Genomic DNA, 19,117 nt, shown 5'->3' with positions numbered 1-19,117 from the left:
GACTTTATGAAAGTCAGTGGGAGCCACTTTGGTTTGACCTAAATTAGAACTAGGCCGTGATTTTGTTCCCTCCAGCAAATATGAATGCAAGTGATAGGGAGATCCATATGATGGACTCTCTAAAGGCCTTCCGTCATTAGCACAATGATGGGTCCATCAGTAATGAGGAAACGCACCATAAAATTGGGCTATCCATTTGCTGTTGGATCTGTTAGAGTGTTTCATAAGATGATAGGGGCGTCATAGACCGATGTGGGAGGGGCTTCACCAGAAAATGGGAACTCTCTCACGGTACCTTGGCGTAACCTGAATATGATGGGTGTGCACTCACTGACAGAAGGGTTTACCTGAAAACGGCTCTGAACCTTGTCTGACAGAGGCCAAAGGGAAACTCATTTGATGAGTGGATATGATCCGTCACAGAAAGGTGGTGGGGTTATGCAGCTGAAACAGTTGGCTTCACGCACCCCATGTGATTTTCCACATTTCCAGAGACATTTCGTCGTCTCCGTCACTGAGATAGGAGGGAAATCTCAGAGATGAACAAATGGGAATGGAACATAGATTAAAAGCCATATCTATGTAGGTAAACATGAATCAAACTAAGGTTGTGGACTAATGATTTTGCTGTTTTATCAGAAAATGGCAAACGGTCAATTTGCAAAGCTTCTAGACGATAACAAGCTTAAGGGCCCAAACTATGCCGACTGGTACAGAAATCTTATGCTGGTCCTAACTTCTGAAAAGTTAGACAAGGTAGTGAAAAATCCTGCCCCGGAACGTCCGGGTGATAGGGCTTCTGAGGCCCGTAGGAGGGACTACCAAGATTGGGAGGATAAGAACTCCCTAGCCCGCTGCTTTGTCATTGCCTCATTAGACAACTCAATACAGAGGCAGTTCGATCAGATCGAACTTGCCAAGGACATATTGGACAGTCTAAGGACAATGTATGAGGAGCAGAACCGTTCTACTCGACAGAAGGTCCTGAAATTGTTCATGACCGCGCAGATGACCAAAGGGCAGAAAGTTCATGACCATTGTCTTCAGATGATGGGATACATCAACGAACTTGAAGCTCTTGGATCCGGGCTAGATCTTGGCACGCAAGTGGATGCCATCCTAAATTCTTTGCCCTCTTCCTTCAATGCGTTCACTATGAACTACAATATGAATAAGCTGAATGTCAGCGTCCAGGAACTCAGCAATATGTTGCAGAGGGCCGAGGATTTACTCAAGAAGGATGAGCCTGTGGTTATGCTTGCTGAAGCTAACAAATCGGGCAAGAGAAAGAGAAAGGCAAAGAAGCCCCAGAAGAAGACTACCAAACCCAAGAAGCAGAAGAAGAACAAGGCATCTGATGTCTGTCACTTCTGCAAGCAGACCGGCCACTGGAAGAGGAACTGTCCTACCTACCTGGAATCTAAGAAAGGTAATATCGAAACTTGTGTCATAGAAACTAATATGTTAGTTACTTCTGTGTCCTGGTGTGTTGACTCCGGGGCTTCAACTCATGCGTGTAACTCACTGCAGGGGTTCAAAGTTAGCAGAAGGCTGAGTGAAGGTGAAGTGACACTGTTCTTGGGAACAATTGCAAGTGTTGCAGCTACGGCAATAGGAACCGTAGAATTAGTTTTTAAAGAAGGAGTCCTTGTACTTAAAGATTGTCTTTATGTACAGAACTTGAGAAGGAATTTAATTTCTGTTTCAAAATTGTGTGCTGATGGATATACTGTTTACTTTAGTAATATGATTACTGTTAAACGGAATAATAAATTCATCGCATGCAGGGAGCTAGAGAACGGTCTCTATGTTCTGCATCCTTCTTTGGAAACTAACTTAACCGAAACTACGTCGGTCGAAAATCCCAAGAAAAGGACTCGTGATACAGTAAATCTCACGTGCCTCTGGCATTACCGACTTGGCCACATCGGTGTCGACCGAATCACAAGACTGGTAAAGGATGGTCCTTTGGATTTTCTAACCGTAGAAAATCTTCCCACTTGTGAACCTTGCCTCCAAGGTAAGATGACTAAGCGGCCATTTGACGGTAAGCCTGAAAGATGTGCAGGCACACTTGACCTAATACATACTGATGTATGTGGTCCCCTGAGTGTTAGGACACGGAATCAACACGTGTACTTCATCACCTTTACAGATGATTTTTCACGATATGGTTACGTGTACCTAATGAGACATAAGTCTGAATCATTTGAAAAGTTCAAAGAGTTCAGACAGGAAGTCGAGAAACAGTTAGGGAGAGAAATTAAGGCCCTTCGATCAGATCGAGGTGGCGAGTATCTCTCTGACGAATTCAGGGACTACTTAAAGGCCAATGGGATAGTGTCACAACTAGCTCCTCCTGCTACACCTCAACTCAACGGTGTTTCAGAGAGGAGAAATAGGACCTTATTAGACATGGTCCGGTCACTTCTCGTACGCTCAGAATTACCCACATCCTTTTGGGGATACGCATTAGAGACTGCTACCTACGTGCTGAATAGGGTTCCAACCAAATCAGTTCCGAAAACTCCATATGAACTTTGGACCGGAAGGAAGCCAAGTGTGAGACACTTGAAGATTTGGGGTTGTCCTGCACACGTTAAAAGAACAAGTGCGGACAAGTTGGAATCTAAAACCAGCCGTTGCCTGTTTATAGGCTACCCAAAGGATTCGGTGGGTTATCTATTCTATGACCCAAGTGAGCAGAAAGTGTTCTGCAGTCGAAACGCCCGATTCTTAGAATCCGATTACATCCTGGACACCCATCGTCAGGAAATAGTTCTTGATGAGGAGAGCTCAGGAGCAGTGGGAGATGACCCACAAGTTCCAGGTAATGACCAACCTAGAAGGTCCACCCGGGTATCCAGACCACCAGTCCGATATGGTTATGACCAGGATAGTTACCTGGTGGAAGCCTTGACTAGTGAAGAGGATCCCGTGTCTTACGCGGAAGCTATGTTAGACATAGACTCCCAGAAGTGGGTGGAGGCCATGAGAGCCGAGATGGACTCAATGGAGACCAATGGAGTCTGGACTCTAGTGGATCCGCCCTCCGGGGTAAAAGCAATTGGTTGCAAATGGATCTACAAGAGGAAGAAGGGCCCCGATGGCAGGATTGAGACCTTTAAAGCTCGTTTGGTGGCGAAAGGGTATACTCAGAAAGAAGGCATCGACTATGAGGAAACCTTTTCACCGGTGGCCATGCTTAAATCCATTAGGATCCTGCTAGCTGTAGCAGCGTACCATGATTACGAGATTTGGCAAATGGATGTCAAAACAGCGTTCCTGAATGGAGATCTTAGTGAAGATATCTACATGCAGCAGCCGCAAGGCTTCATTGCTGCTGGTCAGGAACACATGGTATGTAAACTTAATAGATCCATATATGGACTTAAACAGGCTTCTAGGAGTTGGAACATCCGTTTTGATTCTGCAGTCAAAATGTTTGACTTTGAGCAGAATCCGGATGAGCCCTGTGTTTACAGGAAATCCAGTGGGGATAAGATCACCTTTTTAGTCTTGTATGTGGACGATATCCTACTCATTGGGAATGATGTAGGAATGTTGACTTCGGTCAAGGTGTGGCTATCACAGCAGTTCTCCATGAAAGATCTTGGAGAAGCTTCATACATACTGGGTCTTCGACTCTATAGAGATAGATCGAAGCGGATAATTGGATTATCCCAGGCTGCTTACATTGACAAAATTGTCAAAAGATACAGCATGGAAAACTCCAAGAAAGGAAACGTTCCTTTCAGGCACGGAGTCACTCTCTCCAAGAAGATGTCTCCCAAGACTTCTGAGGAGATTGAGAGCATGAGAGACGTTCCCTATGCCTCAGCTGTGGGGAGCATCATGTATGCCATGTTGTGCACTCGCCCGGACATAGCTCAGGCGGTGAGTGTGGTAAGCAGATTCCAGGCAAACCCAGGACAGGAGCATTGGACTGCTGTGAAGAACATACTCAAATACCTTCGAAGGACGAAAGAGTTTTGTCTGGTATTCGATGGTGGTTCACTGCAAGTTCTAGGGTATACCGATGCCGATTTCCAGTCGGATCCAGATGATAGAAAGTCTACATCTGGGTATGTTTTCACGATAGGATCGTGTGCTGTTTGCTGGAAAAGCAGCAAACAGGGGTCCACTGCAGACTCCACAACCGAGGCCGAGTACATTGCCGCAAGTGAAGCTGCCAAGGAAGCCGTGTGGATGAAGAAATTCATACACGAATTGGGAGCGATTCCATCCAGCACATCACCCATCCCGTTGTTGTGTGACAACAATGGAGCGATCGCCCAGGCTAAAGAGCCTCGGGCCCACTCGAAGTCAAAGCACATCGAGAGGAAGTACCATGTACTGCGGGAGATCGTTGGTAGAGGGGACGTCCTAATTCAAAAGGTAGCATCAGCGGATAATGTGGCAGACCCATTGACTAAGCCACTGACACAGAAGGTGTTTGAGAAACACGTGGAAAGTATGGGACTCCGGCTTGTACCAGATTGGACCTAAGTGCAAGTGGGAGCTGTTAGACAGTTTTGTATGCCCTTAGCTTCAATCATTTTGATGTACTTTTGTTATTTAGTGGAAATAAATAAAGTGCATGTTTGATTCATGTTGTTTGGTTTAATTCTGTGTAAAACCCTAAAACTGGACATTTGTAGAGACTCATGTTAGTTTTAAATGTTCACAGCCGTTGGATAAGTCTGGGGAGATTTATCCTGTCAAGGCTGATACTGGTGTGCCACCAAGTGTTGGGATGGCCTGTCTCAGCCATCAGGGTAAGACCCGAGGCACATACAGCATGGGATTACTTGAATCCTTGAACCGGACCAGATTTCCAGTCTTGCCCTGGACCTTGGAGATAGATGGGCAAAACTGGAAAGTTACACCTGACCCCTAGACTCGATTATGACACTTCACTAGGTGCTGGATCGGGCTGCCTTTGATATGCCAATCAGTGAGATCCTTAGTGGGGATCAAAACCTGGGTATGTTGGGGCAGTTTGAGAATTCATCTGAGTGGGTGGTCATAGTGACAGAATCAGCCACTTTGTCGGACAAAGGGTAATGATCGGGAATGCACTCTCTCTGATGGAAACCAAACTGCCGGCAGTTGATTTCAATCGTTGGAATTTTGTTTTTGCAAAATTAATATATTTACATATATATGTACGGTTTCAAAATGTTTGCAAATGGTTTTAATTCCCGGGATCCATGTGAGAGGAGAGTGCGGCACTGTTCCTTGCAGCCGAGGGAGAGGTCCTCTCTTGTCGGGCAGTGCTTGATCATTAAGGGCTGAGAGGTTAAGTGTAAGACCATTTAGGATAATACCTGATGGGCTAATCTTGCACCTGCCCACAGTCCCTGGGTTTTTATAAGATGGCTTGGCCCAGGGACCACTTAATGTAAGTGTTGGGCCCATAGGGTTCATACGATGGACTCAAGGGGTTCATTGAGATTTTCAGTGAATTTGGCTGGGCCTTGTATTAAAGGCTGGGCCGAACCCATGTGGCTGGTGTGTAGATCAATGCTTGGGTCCCACGCCATACAAAGAAGCCCAACTGGGCAGCAGATTGGAAACTAATTAAACACTGAATGCTTAATGGGCCAAAAGCCCATTTCGAAGTGGGCTGATATGATCACCCATCAATGGGGCGAATTTGAGATTGCAGTTAGCAAAAAGGATTGGGCTCTTAGCCTTATCCACTCTTAGAGACCAAATTCAAATCAGATTTGAATCTGGTAACCTCCTGATAAGATCAGGAGTAAGCTAACTCTATCTGGGAAAGGGATTAAGATTATCCCCTATCCAAATACTGATTTGGATTGGGATAACTCCTAATTAGGAGATTTCTTAATCAAGAAGAAAAGAGAGGAGATTTCGAATGAACCAAGAGGGAGAGAAATCAGATTTCGATCCAAGAGGTTCTGGTAAGCAAGAAAAGTTCCTGCGAATTGAGATTAGATCTCATTCTCTCCAGAAAAGAAAACAATTCAGCTTTTTCGTTTCTGGAAAATCTCCTCCTGCCGCCGCCATCTGCATTGTTGCAAGATTTGATCTTTGCAGAAAAGAAAGTCAAGAAATCAGTTCTTGACATCAGTCTTGCAAGAAAGACTGAAAGAATTCAGTGTTTAGTACATCCAGGGGATTCTTGTGAAGGATCCAGTGTGTAGGACGCACCCTGCTGGTTCTGTTCCATCCACAGCTGTGTCATCTTCAGCAGGGACAGATCTTGGAGCATTCTTTGGGCGTGAACACCAACTTTGGGAGATACTGCTTCTCCGGATCAGGTATAATCCTCCCATTTATCTTTTGGTACAGATCTGGTTTGATTAGGGTTCAAGTAGATCCTTGAATATTGTATTCTAAATTCAGGGAATATGATTCCCAGTTGGGAGAAGGTAGGAAATTTTTGAAATTCGCCCCACCCATTCCGCAACCTTTATGGCGTCCATTAGATGGATCCTACCATTCTTTCAGGGTAGGGGTGGATTCAAGCTGAGCCAAGCCGAATAGTACCAGGCTCGAGCTTGGCTCGAGACTATTCTACAAGCCTTGAGCTTGAGCTCGGTTTGAGCCAGAACCTTGAGCTCGAGCTCGATTTTGAGAAAAAATGTAGGCTCGAGCTCGGCTTGTTTAATTATCGAGCCACTAAATTGGGCCCGAGCTCGGTTGAAACTGAGTCGAGCTCGAGCAGCTCGTGAAAAGCTCGGCTCGTTGCCACCCCTAGGTACAAGCTAAAGCTATCCAGATTAAATTAACATCTAGAGAAGAATGGTTGGAAATTTACACACCTTGACAAGCAAACATGATTCGTGTAAACATTTAAAAGAAACCGGTTCAAATTTTCATCCATCACAGAACCAGTTCATATTTTAGTGTAAAATTGAATTTACACCTAAAATAAAACTGATTCATATTTTCTATCAGTGAAAATTTTAATTTACACCTAAAACAAACACATCCTTAGAGTTTTTCATGTCCTTATGTGTTTATTCTATTTTATCCTGGGAATATTTAATTACTGTTTACCTTAGTATGTCTTCTCCAAGAGGGATTGATGATAATGTATATGTGAGAAGTCCAAATTCCACCCCATTTCTGCACTAATTCCAAATTTTGTAAGTCACCCCAACCATTCGGAATTTCCTACTCACTTTTTCTATCCACTCACTACCTATCGTAAATTGAGGCCACACAACTTTATTATAAATTGAGAGATGTGTGACGGCAATTCACGATGGATAGGGAGTGAGTATTTAAATAATTATATAATTTTATTTTTTTAAGAAATATTTTAAAGTTATTGTATAATTTTGTAAGAATATTTAAATAATTCTTAAATTTTTTTAATCCAAACTTTCTTTAGTTAGATATAGATAAAAATTAAGGGAGGGGATAAATAGGAATTAGAGATAATTTAGGTAAGAAACACTCTACTAAATTAGAGATAATTTTGGAGATAAATAGGAATTAGAGATAATTTAGGTAAGAAACACTACTAAATTAGAGATAATTTTGAAGATAAATAGGAATTAGAGATAATTTAGAAGATAAATAGGAATTAGAGATAATTTTGGAGAAAGCGATAGTGTGAATATTGCTTTGGGACTTCACTCAGTTGTTGCTAATGTAGGGACCTTTCTGCAAAGTTTTAATCAATTCTTAGATTCTACATTTCTCATACGTAAGGGAGAGACGGGAAGTTTTGACAGAAAATAAGAAAGAGACAGGAAGTTGAGGGAAAATTCGAATAGGTTGCAATTTGTTTGCCCGACTAGACGACTTGACTTGGAATAGTATGTTTTTTTTTTCTTTATTGAATTTTTGTCTTCATACCCATAACCATAACCCACCCACGTAGAAAATTTAGCTCCCTTGACTTCGGTTCAGTGGCCCCATGCACCAAGTTTTCAAGAAAGAAAAAAAGTCATTTTGAATATATTGGGATTTGGGCCCCATGTTGGACATTGAGGTAGATTCATTTCTTAGCACAATGAAACATCTAATACAAAGGATCTTGCAGAAAAGAAGACACTAAAGGAAAGCCATTATTGCTCCTTGTGGGGGTTTGCTCCAACATTCAATTGTCATATTAGGTAACGAATTGGAATCCTTTTAGGGGGCTGCATTCCTTTAAATGTAAAAGTGGTGAAAAAAAAATTTGGCTCTAAATTAAAGGGACCAAGATTTTAATTGCCATTTTGGGCTTTTATTACATTATCAAATTGGTCGGGCCTTGTCTGTAATTTCACCTTGTGAAAAAATACAATAGTCCTGTGATCATGTGGTACTATTGGAGCCCTTACCATAACTATATGCAATAGTTGTTTTGGAAAAAAAAAAAGAATGATAGTTATGGGCCTCATATTTAATTCCTTTTCTTTTAGTTTAATATTGTTGTAGTTATGGGCCTCAAATCCTGGTCTTCCACTGGTAGACCCAGACAATATCCGCCACGCATCTCATCTGTGTGGACCCATTGTTAGTCATCCTTACCAAGAAAGGCCATTGCATGGACGTTAGTGATGCAGAGACCGAGGACGTAGCCATGGATAAGACAGGGACTTGTGCTCAATTCCCGACTTGGGCAACTAAAGTTGTCTCCTGCCATTAGATTCTGGAATCTTTTCTTCAAAGAGTTGATTATGAGACTGAGGTTGAATCCTCTATCATTTCATTTCTTTGTATGTGTTTGCCTGTTTGATACTTTTGACGTTTGAGAAATCAAGTTGAAAATGCTTTACGTTGAAACATCATTCATACTTGTATCTTTGGATGTGATTGTCATCCCTTTCTCAACCGAAAGCAAGTGGATCAGGATGGTTTGTATTTCAAGTCCTATTGAATGGATGATCGTGCAGATATCCCTTGGTGACTTCACTCAGTTATTGCCAACTCTAGGGACCTTCTTCAAAGTTAAGTTTTGATCAATTCTTAGATTCCTATATTTCTCTTCTACATGCATGCAATCGGGTAGGAGGAATTGCATTTCTCCGGCCTATGTTTGGTTTGACAGGAAATAAGAAAGGCACAGAAAGAAAGTTGAGGGAAAATTCTCAAAGAAATTTGTTTAAGAAAAAGAATAAAGGTTGCAATTTGTCCGATTAGACGACTTGACTTGGAATCACATGTTTTTTTTTCTTTATTGAACTTTTGTCCTCATGCCCATCCACATAGAAAATTTGTTTTCCTTGACTTTGCTTCAGCGGGCCCCGTCCACCAAGTTTTCAAGAAAGAAAAAGTCATTATGTGGAATTATTGCTTATTTAGAATCTAGAATTCTAGATAATGAATTTTGAATATAATGGGCTTTGAGCCCCATGTTGGAATAAAGAAAAAGGTAAAGGAAAGCCCATCCAACTTTTTATAACCACTGTTTGAAAGAGAGAGAAATATACCTGGGGTGAATTCCTTTTCCTTACCTTAACTGCTTATAGGGGGTGGGGATGCATTCTTTTATTAAATGGAGACCTTACCGTGTAAGCAATAGTTTTTTGAAAAAAAATAATAGTCAAAATATTTGACAAATCCGTTGACTGGATTGTTTGATCTTTTGGCTTGACTAATTAGAAACTTAAATGAACTGAGATAGGTTAATTCGTCCTTGACCACAATTTAAGCTCGTCCCTTGATAGAGCTTGAATGGGCTGATATTGGCGTAAAAGCACTTAATTTTTTTTTTTGAAAATATATAATGAATATTATTTAATTCCTTTTCTTTTTAGCTTAATATTGTTGTAGTTATGGGCCTTAGATTGTGAGCACGCTGTCCACATTGAGCCTCAGTGGGCTTAAAATGAAAAATCTTAGTCAAATAGGTTGAATCCCAGAATGGACAATCAATTAATCAACAAAAGCTTCCCATTCCCAACAGGTATATTTGAGTCTGAAGGAGTGATTTTGGACCAACTATCGAAAATAACACTCTCTTTGAGGCGGAGCTCACATTTGCTGGTTTGCTGCCACGTGCCACCTCCTTTGCAACCCCCAAAAGGCAGGTTAACTATAGAAATTAATTAAAAGACATTTTACATGATATTTCGAATTTATGTAATTTCCCCTTGAAGCCAATATGTCTAGACTTTCCCAATATATCCAATCGATCCAAGCCGAAGAGGGTTGTTTGTATGTGGTCACCAACCCCCTCAATGCTATGATAGTTCATTCATAACAATATATGATATATCAAAAGTTCATATTCCAATAGCAATAGAAACAGTTCTGACTATGACTACCGTAGTGACAAGGATGATCCATTCGGACCAGACAATCAACCTATTGACCTAGAAAACGATGACAAAAGTGATTTCATTTTAGGTTATTAATTGGCTTAATTTACTCATTTAGATCGATTAGTTTTGTTTATTAAATTAAACAATTAACTTCATTTTCTTTATTCCTTTAATTAATTTATTTAATTTCTTAATTTACTTAATTAACTTTATTAAAGTGGTCCATGCCTATTATATATATGTATGTATGTATGTATTTCTACCCTAACATTCCTATCTAAGGGTTAAATCTATCAACCGCTTGAACTATTTGACCTAGATGATCAAACCTCTGACCTAAAACCTTGGGGGTAGACGAGCAGTGGAACTACTTCCATGTGATGGGGAGAGGGCTCCTCGACATCCCCAAAGGAGGCGGAGATGCCCCAGGTCAACGAGGTAGGCCGACAATGGGAAACTGTGCTTTTTCAAAACCTTCGTTTCTCGCCGTTGGCCTGGGCCGTCAGGCCGATGGCCGATTGGAAGCTGTCAAGATGATCGGTGGGTGAGTGATAGTAGGATGGAGTCGACTTGGTGGCCATCGAACCCCTCCGCACCCGTCGTAGCGGCCTCCGGCTGATTCTACCATTTTGGAGACGCGATTCCAAAGGGGGCCATAGGGGTAAACGGGCAGTGGAACCACCTCCACAAGGTGGGGAGAGGTTTCCTTGACGTTCCCAGAGGAGGCAGAGATGCCCCGGGCCAACGGGGAAGGCCAACATTTGAAAATGATGCTTTTGTAGAACCACTATTTCCCACCATTGGCCCGAGTCGTCGGGCCGATGGGTGATCAGAAAGTGTCTGAATGCTCAATGGGTGAGTGGTAGTAGGAGGGAGTGGGTTTGGTGGCTACCGAACCCCTCTGCACCCGTAGATAGGCGGTGGAACCACCTCCATGTGGTGGGGCGAGGGCTCCTAAACGTCCCAAAAGGAGGCATAGATGCCCCGGGCCAACGAGGAAGGTCAACAGTGGGAAACGATGCTTTTTCAAAACCACTGTTTCCCATCGTCGACCCTAACTGTTGGACGATCAGAACGTGTTTGGATGCTCGGTCTGTTCGTGGTATTAGGACGGAGTGGGTTTGGTGGCCATCGAACCCCTCCGCCCCCGCCGGAACAGCCTTCAGGTGATTCTGCCATTTTTGAGAAGTAGTCCCGTAGGGGCGCGGGGATAGACGGGCGGTGGAATCACCTCCACGTGGTGGGGAGAGGGCTCCTAGACTATCCCTAGAGGAGGCGTAGATTCCCCAGGCAAACAAGAAAGGTCGATGGTAGGAAACAATGCTTTTTCAAAACCACTGTTTCCCACCATTTGCCCAGGCCATTGGGCTAATGGGCAATCGGAAAGTGTCCAGATACTCAATGTGTGAGTGGTAGTATGAGGGAGTGAGTTTGGTGGCCATCTAACCCCTCCACACCCACTGAAGTGACCTTCGGTTGATTCTACCATTTCTGAGAAGTGGTCCCGAAGGGGGGGGGGCGTGACGGTAAATGGGTAGTAGAACCACCTCCCTGTTGAATCCAAGGTCTTAAATTCTGATCAAATATTAGATCGGATTCTAGTGCATAATTTTACTAATCAAATCAAATTCAGATTTTGATGAACCCGGTCTGAATCAATCCAATTATATCCCTAATTTTGAATCGATATCAATCAAATATGTACGTACAAATTTAAACTCTGCTGCGCATGAACTAGCATATAAAACATGTAATATATATTAATAGATGGCAGATGGTGGCCGCCAAAATGTATTAAATGATTTGAGCTATAATATCTAATTCCTCTCTATTTTTTTTTTGGAAAAAAATATTCTTTTTAGATGGGTTGGGGATTTATAACCGGTGTTCAAAAACACCAATTATTGGATTGGGTTACTTCATCTAAGCATTGAATAAATGCTGGATTTTCTTTTGGCAATAGGAAAGCTTAAATAGAAATTTACTGGTTCATACGTGCATCTTTAATTTTTTAGTTGTTCTAAAGAAATATTTTACAAGCAAAAAAAATATACTAAGTTGTGGGCCTCTGAATTTTGTATTCAGAGCATTATTCAGAGCATGGTTTTCAAAACCGGATCAGACTAGATGGTTCTAAAGAAATATTGTATTCAGAGCAATATTTCCTCTAAAACTTCTTTTTCCCCCAAAACAGTTGATTGTGGTCAGCAAACCGCTGAACCAGACGGTTAACCGTTCGAACGGTTTTGATTGTTTTCCAATTTTTTAAATTTTTTATATTTTTGTTAGAACAGGCCGGACATTTGGGTTGAATGGTCAAACCACTCAAACCAGTAATCGGACCCCTAATTGGTTCAATCACCGGTTCGCTTTTAAAAACCATGATTCAGAGTTTTTCATAACCGGTGTTCAGATCACTGGGTTTTATGTGGGCATTATGGTCAAAGAATTAGGAGATGGCTGACATATCACGTCTTCGGAGTAGATGGGGGTTGCAGTGGTATTTTGGTTTTAGTTCTGGGTTTCAGTGGTTGGATATTCTACACCTTGGTGCTAGGAGGTTTTCTTTTTGTGAAAGGGGTTCAAAGTCATTTCCCCTCTTTTAAATGAGAGAGAGTGGATATAGATTGGGGGGAGGTTCTAGGAATTGATTGGGGAGTGGGGTAACATGATACGTTTCTAATGGCCTAGAGGAGATATTTTAGGAGAGAGATTCTATGAATATTTTTTATGTAGTTAGGTTGGGAATTGTGACATGGCTTAATGAGAGTGGTGGGAAGGGGAGAGGAGAGAAAGGAGAATGCAAGGTGGGGGTAATGGAGTAAGGAGAGACATGCTGACATGGAGCGTTTTGTTATATAGTTTTTTTATAAATTAATATATACACAACCATTAATATTTTATTTTTATTAAAATCTTAGAAAAAATATATTTGAATTATTAAATTAATTATTTTATATTATTTTTTTTTAATTTTTAACATTAACAAAAAAGGTCAACTAAAATTTTAATTCTTAAATGTTTAGTAAATAATATTTTTATTTTTATCAATAATAAATATGTTATTATAAAATGTAAATTAAAATATCAATTAATAATTTATAAAAATATGTAATTTTAGAATATTTCAAATCTATTAAAACATCTAAGATACACATCACATGTACATTAGTAATTTTTAATTTCTAAAATAATTATTTCATGATTAATATTTTTATTTATTTAAATTATCATTTTTTTATATCAATCAATATAGATTGATTTATATTAAATTCTCTAAAAAATGTGAATAATAAATACGTTGACCTGGTCAATGGTGACAAAGACTACCTCAGGGCGGTCCCACCATAGGTCCCGTCCCGACAAAGACGAGAAGCATGTAGATGATTTCAAGGAAAAAGAACTAGCTGTCCCATGTTTTTGATTTGTCTCGCTTCACTCCAAGAGTGATTTGCCATTGACTTGATGGTGCATTTTCATCTTACGTGTCCATGTCTGCTGGGTAATTTTCACATTTAACATGCCATGGCCCATGCTTTGGGCCTGTCCCTCTCCTTCCCTTGCTACATCTGTTTTTCAGATTAAATTACTTCATACTGTCCACAAAAAAAAATGCTAGTCTATATTCAAAAAAAAATGCAGAATTAACGTAAATTACATGAAAATCAAAGTGTTGTATTGATAATTTGATACTACCCCACCTTGAATGAGATAAGGTGACATCATGGTGGGGACATATTAATAAATCTATGGCCATGCTTCCACATCTCAATTCCAAGAATGACGGCTACTGGATTATGTCATGCAGTTGGGTAGAAGAGGGTCACATGTAACAAGATGAATAGTGTTGTGTCCTCTTCTAGTTCATGAGATTATATCCTACTCATTTTTTCAATCTTCAGATTGGGAGAAATCACAATTCAAGGATTCCTTCATATAATTGTGTGAAAAGACGCACAATATTGGATTTTTGAAAAAAAAATAACAAAATTTAGTCACATGTTGATGGATTGTTAATGGAGGGGAGGTCTTAGTCCAATTTGAGAAGAGAGTGGAAGTTTTAATATTTTGGAGGAAAAGCCAAGGGATGTTTGAGTCTTTTACCTTAAGTTGTTTCCGTTCATTTTCACTTACTTAGGTAAATGAGTTTATCTAGGAAAATGTTTCCTAAGTAAAACTTGTCTGGGTAAGTTCAATTCCAATGTTCTTGTGTGATATAAGCTACTTACCTAAGTAAAAAGAGAGATAGGAGGGAGGAGCATTATCAGCGCACGAGTAAGTTGCTTACCCATCCTCCAAGAGGGTATTAGTTGTTGAGGTAATAGGTACTCTCCGTTATCTTGACTTACCGTGGGACCCAATATAGTAACATTTGAATGTGGAGATGTGTGGTCAATTGCCTATTTAACCAACTTACCACTTGATAAATACCAACAAATAAATAAGGCCTAATAAAAATAGGAAGTTTATGATGATGGGCATAGAGACTTGGGAAATTAAAGTAAAATAAATAGATTTTAAAGGTGAAGTAAACTCTTAGTTTGAGGGATATCATTTAACTCCCTAAACTACACAATCCAATTAAAGTGTATTTGAAAATGTTTACATGTTACATCAAAATTTAAACAAATCACATTAAAAATATACTTATCATGCATTAAATACTATGATAAGTGATTTTGACTCTCTCACCCCACCCCATAGGTGAGAAGCCTCCATGCGATACAATATTTCTTCTATTTCTACCAGAATGGCTACTACTGTAAACTCATGTAGAAACTATCAAGAAAAAGAAATTTGCTTTGGGTGTGTTTTCCAGTACCGATTTGAAAAAAAGAGAGAAGTTAGGGTAAATTTTGTTTTTGTTCCAAAAGCTTGATGTCTTTCTTTAGTTATTCTTACATTTTCTAGTATCGTTTGATATGGAATGCTCCCATCTCATACAGGTTTGGATTTCTCTAGAGCTATTTCATGGAATCGTCCGTAGACTTTTGACTTGCTTAATGAATTTCTGTGTAGTTTCCTTGTGTAAAGTGTGACAATTAGAAAAATGCAAATTGATGGTATACGACTAGGGTGTCTCCCAGATGTGGTAACTTATAATAAATTGGTTGTGGCTAGACGTGTTCATGGGTCGGCCCAGCCCGGCCTGGCCCTCGGACGGGCTTGAGCATGTGTTTTAGCCCGAGCCCGACTATTTTACGGGTCGGGCTTGAGATTTGTTAAAAAAGCTCGGCTTGGCCTGACTTTTCTTAAACTGCCTAACCCTAACCCTAAATACTTAAAAATTTTCTTTTCATTCTCCTTTTTCACTCTCACTCTCAAAAGCGGCTCTCATTTCTCCCTCTCAACTCTCAGAACCAGTGAACCCAGCTGCACCTACGAACTCAGTCACTGGCGGCCGACACCACTAGAAGTAGTCATCTCTCTCTTCGGCGATGATCTCTCTCTCTCTCTCTCTCCAGCCAACACCATTTTCATCTTCTTTCTTCTCATTATTAGTTCTTTCTCTTCTTAGAACTAGGTCTTCTGTCTTCTCAGTTCTCTCTCTAGCTGGCGCCACCAGAACCCAGGCGCACTGTTTTCATTCTGCAAACTCAGGCACCGGCGACTGGTGCCACTAGATCTAGATCATCTCTCTCTCTCTCTCTCTCTCTCTCTCGAGCGGTGAGTTCTATCTTCTCACTTTCTCAATTTCTATTCTCACTCTTAGACTCCCAGGAATCGGCAAACTCAACAGGCGCCATTCTCTCAATCCTCAGAGGGCACCCACGCTCAGATTCACAGGTCGAGCTTCAGCCTCGGGCCTGGGCTTTAGGCTTTTATGAGGACCGGGCTCGGGCTCGGGCCTAAAAAGTTTATATTAATAAAGAGTAAAAGCCCAGCCCGATCCCTGCCCATGAACAGATCTAGTTGTGGCCTATTGTCGATTAGTTGGAGTCAATGAAGCATATGCAGTTCTTGGTAGAACGAGGAAAGCTAGGAATAACCCAGATGCCATTACTTACAATGCTTTGATTGTCGGTGCCACCAGGTATCGCTTACTACCACTATGTCCCAATTTGTTCAAAGAAATGCTTCAAAATGATATCATTCTTAACATATAGAGTTACAATATTTTGATGATCTGTTTCGTTAATTCTGGACAATCGGTAGAATCTAACAAAATCTTTTGCGATATGATGCTAAGCAATGTTTCTCCATCTCCAACTACATATAACACCATAGTTGATGGCCTATGTAAAGCAGGTTTTACCGTTAATGCCCTTAGGTTATTTAGGAATTTACAACAACATGGATTTCTTCCCAAGTATTTGCACTAGTAAATCAGGAACTTACAATGGTTATTCAGGAACCAACAAGAGGACTTTAGTAATGCTTAGAATTATTCACACTAGTGGATTTGGGGAAGAAATCCATCTATTTAGTCACTCTCAAGTTAGAAACCTATTTTTTCTTTTTTCACACGTTACATCTATTTACTTACTCTCAAAATTCAAAAAGGCCACAAATTTGAATGCTCTGAGTTAAATTTTCCACAAGCTACATCTATTTAGTCACTCTCAAGTTAGAAACAAAGAATTTTCCACCAATTTCATTCTCATCTTTCAAATCTCATATTTAATATAATGGGGCCGAGTGATGAATGGAGCTCTATGTTCAGAAAAAAAAGGGGAATATTCTCGATTAGTATCCTGTACTTTGTCTCCAGTGTTACTTTGGTCCCCAAACTTTAAAATGCAACAATTCAGTACATGCAGTGTGTGTTTAGCTAACATTGATGTTCTTGCCAAAGAAGTTGGGATAGCTTGTTTCAACTGATAAGGTTATACCCAAAGCACATGTAGTGTATGTTTGATTGAAACACTAAATCTGAACCATTTTTCAGTTATGTCCAATACCTTGGAGATTAATGGGCAAAACTGAAAAGTTACATATAACCCCTACACTTAATTATAGTATGGCACTAGGTGTTGGATTGGGTTGTTTTTGATATTGCTAATTAGTGAAATCTATTGAGGGTCAAAACCTAGGTATATTAGGACAGTCTAAGAATTCACTTGAGTGGATGATCATAATGATAGGATCGACCACTTTGTCAGACAAAGTGAATATAGGGCTTACACTCTCTCTGATGGAAACCTAAATCATTGGTAGTGGATTTTACCTGTGTTTAAGATCTAGTTTTGCAAAATATATTTATATGATATATATATATATATATATTGTGATTTATGAAAAATGTTTGCAAAAGGTTTTAATTCCCCGATCCATTCGAGTAGAGAGTGTGACACTATACCTTGCAATCAGGGTAGAGGTCATTTCCTATCGGACAATGTTGTGATTATTATGCGCCGAGAGGTTAAGTATAAGAGACCATTAAGGGTTGATTACCTAATGGGCTTTATCTTACTTATGTCCATTATCTTTGGATCTTTATAGAATGGCTGAATTCAAAGATCATTTAAGTGTAAATGTTGGGCCTATATTGAGCTCATAGTGATGTGCTTAGGGGTTCATTGTGCTTAGTAGTGAATTTGGCCAAAGATTTTCACAGTGGCTGGGCCGAACCCATGTGGACTTGTGAGGTCATTGTGGGGTCACATGCCATACAAATTAGCCCTAAGTTGGCCATGCAACACCTTTTGGTTGTGAGCCTTATAGCTGATGGGCCTAAGGCCCAAAATTAATATGATTAATTAAACTCTCACATGTTATCATGTGACATGGGGCGAATCTCGGTATGGAGCATCAAATCTTATAAATAGACAAGGTATATCTCTAATTAGAGTCCATATTTGTTTTAAATCTGGATTATTTTCAAATTAGATTAGGAGATAGCTCTATAAGAGATTATAAAAGAGGAGGGGGCGGACCAGTCTAAGACAACTTCATATTTTTGTAGTTTCTAGTTCTCTCTACACCCTCTTGTCTCCTAGTTTTTTTCTAGTTTGACCTTAGCTATCTAAGACTGAATGGCTCAACCATCCGGGTCAATTGGTAAGGCATAAACTCTATGAAGCACATCTAAAGCTGATCATATTGAAAACTCTCAATCTGAATTAACGATTAGGTGGCAAATTGCATTGGGGCTGTTGTTATATACCTTTACACTGACTGTTCTAGCACATCTGCATCGAATATCATACAACATAACGTAGTGAAGATGCAAAGAATTATACAGTGACCGGGGCCCACAAATTGCTACGTGTGCCCCATAATTGAAGACTTGGAACTGTTTTTGTCCCTAGCACCAAAACACTAAAGCCTGATTTTTCCAACAAGTCACACAATGTTTACTTTGGTCACTCTCGACTTAGAATTTTATTATCAAACATAATGTTAAATACTTTTTCTCCAACTATGACTTTTCAAAGGATGTTTAAAATTGATTTTTCCCACACGTTACATCTATTTACTTACTCTCAAAATTAAAAATAAAAAAGACCACAAAATTGAAGACTTGGAATTAATTTTTCCACAATCTACATCTATTTTGTTACTCTCAACCTACTAGTAGAGAACTTTCCACCAATTTCACTCTCATCTTTCATATGATCATATCTCATATTTAGTGTAGTGGGGTCCAGCGATGCGAATGGAGCTCTACGTACTTCAAACATAATGGATATCATGAATAAATTTCGGATAACAATTGGATTTTAAAGAGTAAATTAAACTAAAAATGATCAAAACATTATATCTTATTAAAAACACATGAATTAAAGTGCCTTCTTATTGAATATCATGAATTGAAAATAACTTCAAACAAATTAATTTGGGTTTGACTGTATAATTGATCATTATTGGTTGGTTAGATGAATTGAGCATTTTGGACTTTCCTTTTAATTAAAATGCCCATATTTCTTAGTTTAATCCTC

This window comes from Nelumbo nucifera, chromosome 2, assembly GCF_055504915.1.
Source record: "Nelumbo nucifera cultivar China Antique chromosome 2, China Antique-T2T, whole genome shotgun sequence".
Taxonomy (NCBI): Eukaryota; Viridiplantae; Streptophyta; class Magnoliopsida; order Proteales; family Nelumbonaceae; genus Nelumbo; species Nelumbo nucifera.
The sequence above is the reverse complement of the archived record's forward strand: the minus strand, read 5'-3'. Positions refer to the sequence as shown.